Below are 14,308 nucleotides of genomic sequence, written 5' to 3'. Positions count from 1 at the left end.
TCTGTAGACAATTGTGTGGGAATGTTCATGTTCAGGGAGGCAGGAGAGGATATATTGTTTGATTCTAGCCTTTCCAACTTGTGTAAACAAGTTCACAATTTAGCAGAGTAACATTCCCCGTTTTAAACTTGCAGCGTTTGCTCAGATTTGCTAAAGCCTCTATAATAACTGTCCTGGTATTTTCCCCTTATTCCCTTATAAAAGATAAGACACGACACAGTCTTCTATAAAAGTATAAAAAGACTTTACTCACATTCTGTTCACAATCGGATCCCAGAAGGCAGACTTGGCTTAGAAAAGTAACATACACCTGGAAACTATCTCATAAGGAGACAGTCCCTTTGTCCTCTCTTGGCTAGAAGATGTTGCTTCTTCAATGAATGTAGTCAAAGAGAGAAATGGCTGCCCTGCCCTGTGCTTTTGTCGTTACCTGCACAGGTGAGGCCATGCCCACCTCTAGTCACATGCAGAGGAAGTCTGTCCCAGCCCAGAAGGAAACAGGAAGTTTACCTGCTGGCTGGACAAACATTCCTCCCCATGTGTAAACATGTTCACTCTAGGAATGTTATACTTGACTGCTCTTGAGTTTCACATCCCACAGACTGGAGCCAGTTTCCTTCTAGAAACACCTGGTCACATTCGAGTCTGCCTCATTTTTAAGATTGTTTGTTCTTTAAGAAGGTACTTAGCTGTACCTGTGCAACCTAAATATTCCATGTGCAATGCTTCGAGAGCCCATTGCAGAACCCGAATAAAGGAGAAGAATAAGGTAAAGGTAAAGGGACGCCTGACCATTAGGTCCAGTCGTGACCAACTCTGGGGTTGCGGAGCTCATCTCGCTTTATTGGCCAAGGGAGCCGGCGTACAGCTTCCGGGTCATGTGGCCAGCATGACTAAGCCGCTTCTGGTGAACCAGAGCAGCACACGGAAACGCCGTTTACCTTCCCGCCGGAGCGGTACCTATTTTTCTGCTTGCACTTTGATGTGCTTTCGAACTGCTAGGTTGGCAGGAGCAGGGACCGAGCAACGGGAGCTCACCCCGTCGCAGGGATTCGAACCGCCGACCTTCTGATCGGCAAGTCCTAGGCTCTGTGGTTTAACCCACATTTTTAAGATTGTTTGTTCTTTAAGAAGGTACTTAGCTGTACCTGTGCAACCTAAATATTCCATGTGCAATGCTTCCACAGCCCATTGCAGAACCCAAATAAAGGAGAAGAATACCCTAGTATAAATCAATTGGGTCTCCTATTTGTCATTAAAAGCTGTATAATGATTATTTTGCTTTTATGTTTGTTTTAATAGCTACTTGAATGTGGAAGGAGGCAGAATATAATAAGGCATATAAATAGCTGTGAGTATGCCAATCCAATATTGGGCATTCTGGAGGAACACAGGGTGGGGACAGAGGACTTCTACTAATGTAGCTGCCAGGGACTTGGTCCTAAAGGTAGGATTGGAACCACTGTGATACAGTGTCACTAATTCCCATTTCCCGGAGCCAGTCTAGGAGGATATAGTACTCAATGGTATCAAATGCTGACAAGAGATCAAGAGCAAACTTGCACTTCCCCTGTCCAGGACTCAGCTATACAGCTGCAAATGAAACATTTCAAATGTGTTGTAACGTGCAATACACAAATGTGACACTAGAGGGCGAGAGTGAGCTATGCCAAATTCAATGTATTTTTCAAAACTTTTTTTAGAAAGCCTTTTCACTCTGTGTGTGTGTGTATGTGTATTCCACCCCACTCTCTGCAAAGGCGATCCATCAGGGCGACCATCCAAGAATGCGTGCAGTTGCTCCACCATGGCAGGGGTGGCCCAAGACGTTTTCTCACCTGAGGACCCTGCTGCTACCCCTGCAATGAGGAGCAGCAACTTAAGGCTCTGCAAAGGCTTTCCCTCAAGGAAAGCTTCGCTGCTGAGCACATGAGGGGTGGCGGCGGTGGGGGTGGCGGGGGGGGGGTTTGAACTGCACAACGGCTTCTCACAAGGAGATAATCTCAACTAGAAATTGTTGTTTAATTAGGACTATTCTTTTCCCCCATGAAATGCTTTGCAATTACCCATACAGTCATTTGTTGTTGTTTAGTCGTTTAGTCGTGTCCGACTCTTCGTGACCCCATGGACCAGAGCACGCCAGGCACTCCTGTCTTCCACTGCCTCCCGCAGTTTGGTCAAACTCATGCTGGTAGCTTCGAGAACACTGTCCCACCATCTCGTCCTCTGTCATCCCCTTCTCCTTGTGCCCTCCATCTTTCCCAACATCAGGGTCTTTTCCAGGGAGTCTTCTCTTCTCATGAGATGGCCAAAGTATTGGAGCCTCAGCTTCAGGATCTGTCCTTCCAGTGAGCACTCAGGGCTGATTTCCTTCAGAATGGATAGGTTTGATCTTCTTGCAGTCCATGGGACTCTCAAGAGTCTCCTCCAGCACCATAATTCAAAAGCATCAATTCTTCAGCGACCAGCCTTTTTTATGGTCCAGCTCTCACTTCCATACATACAGTCATACCTCGGGTTAAATGTGCTTCAGGTTGAGCATTTTCCGACTCTTCGTGACCCCATGGACCAGAGCACGCCAGGCACTCCTGTCTTCCACTGCCTCCCGCAGTTTGGTCAGACTCATGTTTGTATCTTCGAGAACACTGTCCCACCATCTCGTCCTTTGCCGTCCCCTTCTCCTTGTGCCCTCCATCTTTCCCAACATCAGGGTCTTTCCCAGGGAGTCTTCTCTTCTCATGAGATGGCCAAAGTATTGGAGCCTCAGCTTCAGGATCTGTCCTTCCAGTGAGCACTCAGGGCTGATTTCCTTCAGAATGGAGAGGTTTGATCTTCTTGCAGTCCATGGGACTCTCAAGAGTCTCCTCCAGCACCATAATTCAAAAGCATCAATTCTTCAGCGATCAGCCTTCTTTATGGTCCAGCTCTCACTTCTATACATACAGTCATACCTTGGGTTAAATGTGCTTCAGGTTGAGCATTTTCAGGTTACGCTCCGCGACGACCTGGAAGTAATGGAGTGTGTTACTTCCAGGTTTTGCTTCTCGAGCATGCGCAGACGCTCAAAATGACTTCACATGCATGTGCAGAAGCGGCGACATGCGCAGACGCGCAGTCGTGTGGTGCGTTCGCTTCAGGGTGCAAACGGGGCTCCGGAACGGATCCTGTTTGCATCCAGAGGTACCACTGTATAGTGAATCGCAAACAACCCAGGGGCTTGAGCTGGCAGTATGGATCCTTCTCCAAAAAGAGTATTTTGAGATGTGGGAAGCACATAAATTATGAGAAATTGAAGCATAAAAGCACATCATTTTGTAAAGTTCTGTGTCCTTGGCTGTACAAGGAGTTCCATATTTGTTACTTACCTGGATTTTTCTTCCCCTTTTCACAGTTCCAGATTATGTTATCACCTTTGAGTCTTAAACTAGTGAAAACAGTGAACTGATAGAAGGGGTGGCTAAAGAGAACCCTGGCTGATACCCCGAAAGCCGCAAAGAAGGGAAACTATTCTTTATGAGAACTGGGAAAATAAGGAGGTAAGTTTTTGTTTATAAAAATGTGGATAGCTTTTAAAATATCAGTGCTTTAACTGCCCAAAGACTGAATGAGAAATTAATGCGGGAAGAGGGGGAGCGAATGAAGCAGTTGCCGTATAACATCTGAGATTCCTTTCCTTTTAATGTATTGGAGTTTCCTGCTGCGGTCAGTTCATCGCCTGCTGAAACGCCATTGAGCAGAAGTCTTTATAGATAAGCAGACATGCAAAGAGCCTTTCTAAACGAGAACTAAAATATGGCAGAGAATCTTGGAAAGAAAGCAAAAGACTTTAGCTCAGGGCAGAAATGTGGAAGCACAGCACCATTTCTTTCTCACGCACCAAGTTGCAAATGTTGAAAATAGCTTCCCCCCCTCTAAAATAAAGTTTAGGGGTACTCTCATTTTCCTGCTCATATTGAAATACTGCCCCTCAATGAGGCCAAACTTAGAGTTAACAACAACAACAACAACAACAACAACAACAACAACAACAACAACAACTTTATTGTCATTGCCCCCTTCGGGGACAACGAAATTACTTGACTGCTCCATAAAAACACTAATTAAACAATACAGTATAATACAGCAAGGGAGATTAGATGACTTTCAAAGTCCGGGCTTCCCATTCAGGGCCGAGATCGCTCTGGAGAAGAAGCTGTTCTTAAGACGGCTCGTTCTTGTCTTCATCGTCCTGTATCTCCGTCCCGACGGCAAGAGCTCGAAGAGACAGTGACCAGGATGCGATGGATCTTTTACTATGTCCAGTGCCTTCCAAGTTACAAAATGTTTAGGGGTATGCGTCCCCCTGCGTCCCCCCCCCAGAAGATAGCCATCTTTTAATGTATTTTTAATCTTTGTTGGAAGCCGCCCAGAGTGGCTGGGGAAACCCAGCCAGATGGGCGGGGTACAAATAATAAATTATTATTATTATTATTATTATTATTATTATTATTATTATTAGGCACAATTTTCTGAAAGAGCAGAAATGCAGCCAGAGTGCAATGCATATAAGGGACATCACAAGCTGTGTAGGATCTTGGTACACATCTTTTATGTCCAAGCACCCAGTAGGTCAAACTCATGCAATTGCTTGAAAGTGGAGGATGCACGTTTTGCTATAATGGCAGAAGCCTAGTGACAACATACAGTCCCTGTGAACCCTTTAAATTCAGCTATAGGTAAAGGGACCCCTGATCATTAGGCCCAGTCGTGGCCAACTCTGGGGTTGCAGCGCTCATCTCGCTTTATTGGCCAAGGGAGCCGGCGTACAGCTTCCGAGTCATGTGGCCAGCATGACTAAGCCACTTCTGGCAAACCAAAGCAGCGCATGGAAATGCTTTTTACCTTCCCGCCGGAGTGGTACCTATTTATCTACTTGCACTTTGATGTACTTTTGAACGGCTAGGGTGCCAAGAGCAGGGACCGAGCAACGGGAGCTCACCCCATCACGGGGATTTGAACCACCAAGCTTTTGACTGGCAAGCCCTAGGCTCTGTGGGTTAACCCACAGCGCCACCCGCGTCCCTAAAAATTCAGCTATACTTGTTCCCATCTCAGCATTTCACCTTGTTGACTCTAAGCTATTGAAGGTAATGGGGCCCTTTATATGTCCAGCTATTCTTTGTCAACAACAAATTGCCACTGTTTTCTGTGTTGAATGTATGCTAGATGGTAATTTATGGACCTAATAGGTATCTAAAGCCATTTGCGCATAACAAAATATGTATTTTATCAAAATAATTGTTGAACTGAAATACAATTAAGAACAAGTATATTTTGGAAATGTACATCCAGGTTTATTTTTCCTTTAAAGTGGGGCCCTAAACTGTAGCTTGTTTAGCATATACATAAATTTGGCACTGCATCTAGGCACTTGAAGCAGCTATCTGCAGGCTTGAGTAAATCTCAGAGTTGCAGAGGTGCCACTGCCCCACAAAATAAAAAATAAAAAAAATTAAGCCTCTAAAAGTGGGGAGTAGGTTCTCCCAAACAGCTTGATGAACATGTGGGATTAATCAGCCTCATATAACCAACAAGCTGGTAGATGTATGAATGAGTTGATGCACTACACAGGGGAACATTTTGTTGCAGGTTGCACAGGTGTTTTATTTTTTATTTTAAAAGGGCCAGAGGCTGAGGTTCCCCTAGATTATGAAACCCTGGGCCCTGGGATGCAGCCTGCTCAGCCTGTATGTAAATCTGGCACTGACGGGCGCAGTCACACTGTGATACCGAACCTAATTTTTAAGATCATATTTCCATTAGCTTTAGTTATTATTTTGCTCACACACCTTGAACTTTTCACAGAAGCCCTTGACAGCTTCCCAGCTTCCCTGCTCTTTCTCCTTTTCTACATTGATTATAGCTGCATGGTGAAATTGCTGCTGCTATTGTGGTGCAGTCCAAAATAAAAAATAAAAAATGAGCAAAGGATGTTGTTGTTTTGTTGTTTAGTTGTTTAGTCGTGTCCGACTCTTCGTGACCCCATGGACCAGAGCACGCCAGGCACTCCTGTCTTCCACTGCCTCCTGCAGTTTGGTCAAACTCATGCTGGTAGCTTCAAGAACACTGTCCAACCATCTCGTCCTCTGTTGTCCCCTTCTCCTTGTGCCCTCCATCTTTCCCAACATCAGGGTCTTTTCCAGGGAGTCTTCTCTTCTCATGAGGTGGTATTAGAGCCTCAGCTTCAGGATCTGTCCTTCCAGTGAGCACTCAGGGCTGATTTCCTTCAGAATAGATAGGTATGATCTTCTTGCAGTCCATGGGACTCTCAAGAGTCTCCTCCAGCACCATAATTCAAAAGCATCAATTCTTCGGCGACCAGCCTTCTTTATGGTCCAGCTCTCACTTCCATACATCACTACTGGGAAAATCATGGCTTTCACTATACGGACCTTTGTCAGCAAGGTGATGTCTCTGCTTTTTAAGATGCTTTCTAGGTTTGCCATCACCTTTCTCCCAAGAAGAAGACGTCTTTTCATTTTGTGGCTGCTGTCACCATCTGCAGTGATCATGGAGACCAAGAAAGTAAAATCTCTCACTGCCTCCATTTCTTCCCTTTCTATTTGCCAGGAGGTGATGGGCCCAGTGGCCATGATCTTCGTGTTTTTTTTGATGTTGAGCTTCAGACCATATTTTGTGCTCTCCTCTTTCACCCTTATTAAAAGATTCTTTAATTCCTCCTCACTTTCTGCCATCAAGGTTGTGTCATCAGAACAGCAAAGCAAAAGTGGGTTAGACAAATCAGTATTCAACACTCCTTGCAGGAGACTTGACCTGTTACTCCCCATCTTCGCATGCAAGGTCAAGTGATGCACAACTGAAGTGGGATGCTGCTATAAAAGGCCTGAATTAAAAGGCATCTTGTGGAACTTGCAAAAAGGCAATATCTGAGGTCATCTCTACATGGAAAACTTATAGTTTTGTACTGCTAATTTTCATGCAGAGTGGCCTCGTGTGCATTGAGAAATGAGAGGGTACAATTTTGTCTGAGCTTTGCATATGCTATAGGTATACTTAAAAAAAAATACTATCATTTAAATAGAAATGCATCTCAACCATAGTGGGAAACCTGTGACCAGATGTGCTTTGTGCCTCTCAGTCACTGTGAATGGGCAGCTTGAATGCCCCTCTAGTTTATCTCTAAACCAGGCTTGAACTGGGACAGGGGTGGCGCTGTGGGTTAAACCACAGAGCTTAGGGCTTGCCGATCAGAAGGTCAGCGGTTCGAATCCCTGCGATGGGGTGACCTCCTGTTGCTCGGTCCCTGTTCCTGCCAACCTAGCAGTTCAAAAGCACGTCAAAGTGCAAGTAGATAAATAGGTACCACTCCGGCGGGAAGATAAACAGCGTTTCCGTGCACTGCTGTGGTTCGCCAGAAGCGGCTTAGTCATGCTGGCCACATGACCCGGAAGCTGTATGCCGGCTCCCTCTGCCTATAAAGCGAGATGAGCGCTGCAACCCCAGAGTCGGCCACGATTGGACCTAATGGTCAGGGGTCCCTTTACCTTTAGGCTTGAACTGGACAGCTCTTCAAATCGAGGGCACTCCTGGAAAAAGAATGGAAGAAGCAGAAATGGAAGGGAATCCTTTTTCCAATTTAAGACAGAAAATCACAGGCAGCAGGAAATGGGATTGGAAGGTATCAAACAGGGAGTGAATCAATGAATATACAAGAAGCAAATAGCTATGGGTTGCTGTTTTAATATATAACCACAACAGAGACTTCTGTATGAAGAAAGATGAAGGCGTTGTTGTTTCTCAACGCTGGATGTAAAGTCGTTATTATGCTGAACTGGAGGAACACTATGGTTGACATTTACCAATAATAATAATTTTGTGTGGAAGGGAAGATGAATGAACTTGAGATGTCTGGGTCCGAAGACTGGGAAAATATCACCTAGCAGAAGGAAACCATCTGTATACTCTGTATTCTCTGAATACAGTCAATGACCATTTTGTGCAGGAGTTCCGTTTCTGGCCCATGTGTCACCAGAGCATGTATTAGTGTGGCCCACCCTGTTCTGCCCTTTTCATGACTTTTTCGTGACATTTTTAGTCATTTCTGGGTACGGCACTGTGTGTGCACGATCATGCATCTTCCAGGCACGCGTTAATCAGTCATTGCCTGTACTTTGAATAATCTTTATATATAAAAATAAAAAAATTCCTTCCAGTAGCACCTTAAAGACCAACTAAGTTAGTTCTTGGTATGAGCTTTCGTGTGCATGCACACTTCTTCAGGTATCTGAAGAAGTGTGCATGCACACGAAAGCTCATACCAAGAACGAACTTAGTTGGTCTTTAAGGTGCTACTGGAAGGAATTTTTTTATTTTTTCTTTATATATAAATAACTGATAGGTGCAGAATCCCAAGCCATTTCTCTCTCTCTCTCTCCCTCCATTATTTTTATGTTCCTGCTTCTTTTTCTTCTTGTACATACATGAAGATGAGGGTTGTCTGGTAAAGGACCCTGTGTGAGAGGCAGGGAAAGGAAGATCTCCCAGGGTGGGAGGCTGGAAGTAGAAAGGGAAGTCCTCAGGTGAGAGCTGCGGTGGTCCACCCCCTTCTGGGTGAGACAAGGGTTAAGAACGACCTTTAAGAGTGAAGTGTTTTCTTCACTCTTTCTTATTTATTTATTTAGATTAGCTTGGTTTTTTATTGTATTGTCTGATGAAAAGATTCAATAACATTGGGGGGCGGGGGAGAGAATAAAGTAAGACATGCGGTCACCATGACTTCTTCCAAAGATTCAAGGGAATGGCATTTTGGGAGGGTGGTGATAAGTCTCTGTTGGAGATCCTTAGACTCCCCCCTTACAAACAGAACTACAATTCCCAGAGTTCTTTGGAGAGAGGCAAGGCCATCTTAAGTATATCTGGCGCCGGTGTGCAAATATCCTTCCACACACACACACACACACACCGTTTCCCAGAGTTGCCGACCGTTTTACGGCGCTGTCGGCAGCTTTGCGGGGCTGGAGGAGGCAGGCAGCAGCTGGAGGGTGGCTCCCCTGGCGGGGAAGAGGTGGGCAAGGGCAGCGAGCTGATGCCGGGAGGCACCAGACCCAGCCTTCACCTCTTCCCTGGCACCCTCCAGAACCTGGCGCCTGGGTGCTCCGCGCCATTTGCCTCTATGGGCAAGACGCCCCTGGAGAGAGGCAATAATTATTAGACCAGTTCAGGTCTACAGTTCCATGTTCTTCAACTTTGGGTCCCTGGACAGTGTTGGGCTACTACTTTTACCATTCCCAGGCAGTTTAGCTACAGCTTAGCTTGAAGTGACCTGGATTGGGTTGACGGGACTACGACGTTTAGGAAGCTAATCACTTGTCCAGCACCTCAGTCACCTCTCCTGATTCACATGACACAGAGATAGAGCTGGGTGTCATCTGCAGACTGGTGACACTTCACTCCCAAACTCCTGGTGAGAGCTCCCAGCGGCTTCACATAGGTGTTAAAATAGCACAAGGGACAAGATGAGACCCTGAAGGACAGCACAGGGGAGCTACCATACACGAGGAGCAGAACCACTGAAGTACAATGCCCACAACCCCACCTCCACAAGATACCCCAGAAGGATGCCGTGGTCAACAGTATCAAAAGCAGGGCTGAACTCTCCCAATCTCTCTTTGACTGGTGTCATCAACCAGGAAGACCAAGGCAGTTTCAGTACCATGACCAAGTTGGAAGCCAGACTCAAATGCATCCAGATATCCAGTCTCCTCCAAGCATGCCTGAAGCTGGACCTCCGCTGACTTCACAAGCACTTGATGTGCACCTGATCTGGTATAAACATCCTACAAAGCTATGATTCTGTTGAAGAGAGCGCATTGTTTCTATGAGTGAAGTACTACAGTGGTACCTCGGGATGCGAACAGGATCCATTCCGGAGCCCCGTTCACATCCCAAATGGAACACAAGATGTGACGGCACGTCTGCGGGTCGCGTTTCGCCTCTTCCGCGCATGCACGTGATGTCATTTAGAGCATCTGCGCATGCGCGAGCGGTGAAACTTGAAGTAACCCGCTCCATTACTTCCGGGTTGCCACGGAGTGCAACTTGAACGCGCTCAACCCGAAGCACATTCAGCTCGAGGTATGACTACTGATAAAATTTAACAAGAGCATTTATTACTAGCCTTGGAAGACTAGACAAGTTCCGCATTGGTAAGTTTCCATGCAGCAGGGACCGCTCATCACATGAATGGTCGTATGAAGCCTTTAAATAATGCAAAATTGCATTTCATTCAAAATCAGCACCATCTCTCTGCCCGCAAGCTTCCAGTTTTGAGCCTTCAACCCAGACCAGCTTCTCAGACACACATTTAAAACGACAGGTGTACAATTGCCTCAATGGCACTAGAGGGTGCCAAAGGTATCCAGAGCTTATAAGAAGTTTGCTTTGAATCCTGACTGCACCTAATGAGAACCTAGGGGCCATTTTTAATGATGTGGCAGGTTAAGTTAAAGGGGGGGAGCATTTCCAATTCCAGCTCTCCCTATTGCTTGGCTCTTGTACAAGGCAGAGAAGGGAGGGAATACCAATGCATTTGACCAGACAAGGCATTTAAAAAGGAAATGAATCACAGTTCCACATTTTAAAAAGGTGAAGCTGAAGGAGACTTGAGATTTTTATTTTTTTTAAAAAAATCACTTGCAATTTGTACTTGTGGAATTCTATTCCGTTACCTACTGAACATCAAACAGTTCAGTGGCATTCTAGAAAAGCCGCTTCTCTTCCCAGGCCTCGTACTTTTCTTTGCTGGAAGAAACACATTTGCTGAGGGTTGCCATACATCTGGATTTTCCCGGTTATGTACTGAAGTTCTCACCCTGGGCCAGCAGGGGGATACTGTAGATAGTTATGCAAATGAAGGATCGAAAGTGACGTTCAGTGATTGGATAGTTTTAGAAAGTTGCTACAGTTATGTTGTACTGGAGCTCTATATAAGCAGGCTGGCTGAACCCTTCAGTTCAGTTCTGTTCTGGCCTCTGAATAAACAAGAGCTGTTTGAAGAATCGCTGTGTCGTCTGATATGTTCACCCACAACTTAACACCGGACATAGTTGGCAATTGGCCGTCAGAAGATGTGTCTGGGCGGAAATAGCTGAAACATCCAGGAAAATCCGGACGTCTGGCAACCCACGTCGGCAGTGTCATTTTGGGCGATTTCCCTTAAAAATAGTTCACAAACTTCCTTTTCTCCCCAAGATTCTGCAAAGAAAGCTCAACAACTTTTCTGCCCAGATTTTCACTTTCTGAAATATAGCAACCCTACATTTGCTACAAAGTAAAACTGAACATTCTTTCAGATGACCTCTTCTCTGGCCATTCGTCCAGATTTGGATTCAGAGATGGAACTGTGTCCAATCTTTCTTGAGTGTTCATTCGGATTTATTTGCTATTCATCTCAATTTGCTTGTGAGGCGCTTATGTCTTCCCATCAATACTTTATCCATGCATCCTTTTCTGTGCATTTCCACGTCTCTTAACAAAATGCAAAATGTCCATTTTATTTTTTTAAAAAGGGGGAATTTGTTGCACTAGGGTGACGGAACACTTTGAGCAAACCGATCATTTCCGGCCAATGCTTGAACCTGTCGCACAAAATAGTCGCAGTCTCAAGGAACCCTGAGAAGGGAATGCCCTGCCCCATTGCAGCAGGTGAATCGATCCTTGATTTAACTTCTCCAGAGGTTACTGATCACTAAATAGCCTGATTATACTAAAAGATGTTATACAGCTACCAATTGCCACATGCATTCCTTTTTACAGACCCAAGTTCAGACAGACACAAAATGCCTTTTTAATGCTTTGTTCACTCTGATGTTCATTAATACAATTCTTAATACATTTCACCTCAATGCACACGGCCTATTCTCATCATGATCATCATCATCATTTTATTTGTATCCACAGTTAAAACAATGCTCAAGGTGGCTTACAATATGAAGAGATTTAAAGGTAAAGGTAAAGGTACCCCTGCCCGAACGGGCCAGTCTTGACAGACTCTGGGGTTTGTGCGCCCATCTCACATCTATAGGCCGGGGGCCAGCGCTGTCCGGAGACACTTCCGGGTCACGTGGCCAGCGTGACAAAGCTGCATCTGGCGAGCCAGCGCAGCACACGGAACGCCGTTTACCTTCCCGCTGGTAAGCGGTACCTATTTATCTACTTGCACCCGGGGGTGCTTTCGAACTGCTAGGTTGGCAGGCGCTGGGACCGAGCAGCGGGAGCGCACCCCGCCGCGGGGATTCGAACCGCCGACCTTTCGATCGGCAAGCCCTAGGCGCTGAGGCTTTTACCCACAGCGCCACCCGCGTCCCTATGAAGAGATTTACATAACTACAAACATAGCAAAGTAGTCATAAAAATAAATAAAACACATTAAAAACTACATAACCAAACTGAACAATTTCCACATAAAAATAAAGATATAAAAAGTTAATATCAGTAAAAAGGTAAAGGGACCTCTGACCATTAGGTCCAGTCGTGACCGACTCTGGGGTTGTGGCGCTCATCTCGCTTTATTGGCCGAAGGAGCCAGCGTACAGCTGGTCATGTGGTCAGCATGACTAAGCCACTTCTGGCAAACCAGAGCAGCGCACGGAAACGCCATTTGCCTTCCTGCTAGAGTGGTACCTATTTATCTACTTGCACTTTAACGTGCTTTCGAACTGCTAGGTTGGCAGGAGCAGGGACCGAGCAACAGGAGCTCACCCCATTGTGGGGATTCGAATTGCCGACCTTCTGATCAGCAAGTCCTAGGCTCTGTGGTTTAACCCACAGCGCCATTCGCGTCCCTAATATCAGTAATATCAGTTAATATCTAATGGTATACCACCTTCAACATCAAGTTGGCATGCTGTCCTGGCAAGCCAATTTGCAAGACTCTTGCCAAGTCAGGAGCTCCTGCTGTCCAGTAAGGCGTAGTCTTGTTCCAGGTGTTGTGTATATCCTTATCATTTTCATTTGACTTATCTCAAAATTCCTTGCCCAGGTGGATCCCATTATGGCTGCATCTCCCAAGCTTGGGTGCCCAGATGCTGTTTGACTACAATTCCCATCATCCCTGACCACTGAGCCTGTGAGCTAGGCATGATGGGAGTAGTAGTCCAATACAATCTGGGGAGCAAAGGTTAGGAAAGGCTTATGGCATGGAAGAGGCTCATGACCAACTTGTGTCTTTCTAGTATTCCCTGCCTTCTTGGCCCTATCATGTTATGACTGTTATCATCAGGGGGGTTTAGGCTGGGTGTTCACCAGTATGCGGATGATATCCAGCTCTACCTCTCGTTTAAATCGGAACCAGTGAAGGCGGTGAAGGTCCTGTGTGAGCATGTTGAGGCAGTTGGAGAATGGATGGCGGCTACAAGACTGAGGTTGAAACCCAACAAGACAGCAGCACTTTTCTGGGGAACAGGGGGTGGGCAGGTGTGGGGGATTCCCTGGCCCTGAATAGGGGATCTGTGCCCCTGTAGGACTAGCTGTTCAGCCTGGGAGTCATTTTGCGCTCACAGCTGTCTATGGAGGCACAGGTTAATTCTGTGTCCAGGGCAGCTGTCTACCAACTTCATTTGGTATGCCAGCTGAGACCCTACCTGCCTGCGCACTGTCTCACCACAGGGGTACATGCTCTAGTTATCTCCCACTTGGACTACTGTAATGTGTTCTGTGTGGGGCTACCTGTGAAGGTAGCCCAGAAACTACAACTAATCCAGAATGCAGCAGCCAGCTAGATTGGTGACTGGGAGCAGACACTGGAACCATGTAACACCAGTCCTAAAGGATCTTCACTGGCTCTCAGTACATTTCAAAGTACAATTCAAAGTGTTGGTACTGACTTTTAATGCCCTAAATGGCCTCAGCCCACCATACCTGAAGGAGCATCTCTACCCCATCACTCAACCTGGACACTGAGGTCATCTTCCAAGGCTCTCTGGTGGTTCCCTCACTGTGAGAAGTGAAGCTATAGGGAACCAGGCAGAGGGCCTTCTCGGTGGTGGCGTCCTCCCTGTGGAACGCCCTCCCAGATGATGTTAAGGAGATGAGCAACTATATAAACTTTAGAAGATATTTGAAGGCAGCACTTTTTAATGTGTAATGTTTTATTATGTTTTTATACCTCAGCTTGAGGTATCTTAGCTATTACATCATCTAAATTCTTCTCCCCTGTATTTATAGTTCTCTATTTTTTAAATAACCTAACAATATTTCTATCAGCTATTTAAGCTTTCCTCACAACATTTGTCCAGTATTGTTTTTCCCA

The 14,308-nt window shown here is 45.8% G+C and overlaps 1 long non-coding RNA gene across 1 annotated transcript in view; it reads right to left on the bottom strand.

Annotated features, from left to right (window-relative positions):
* LOC308594052 overlaps positions 1-14,308 on the bottom strand; it is a 294,546-nt gene that overhangs the window by 217,007 nt on the left and 63,231 nt on the right. The window lies entirely within an intron of this gene.

Source organism: Podarcis bocagei, assembly GCF_964188305.1.
Source record: "Podarcis bocagei genome assembly, chromosome: 8".
Lineage (NCBI taxonomy): Eukaryota > Metazoa > Chordata > Lepidosauria > Squamata > Lacertidae > Podarcis > Podarcis bocagei.
The sequence above is the reverse complement of the archived record's forward strand: the minus strand, read 5'-3'. Positions and strand labels throughout refer to the sequence as shown.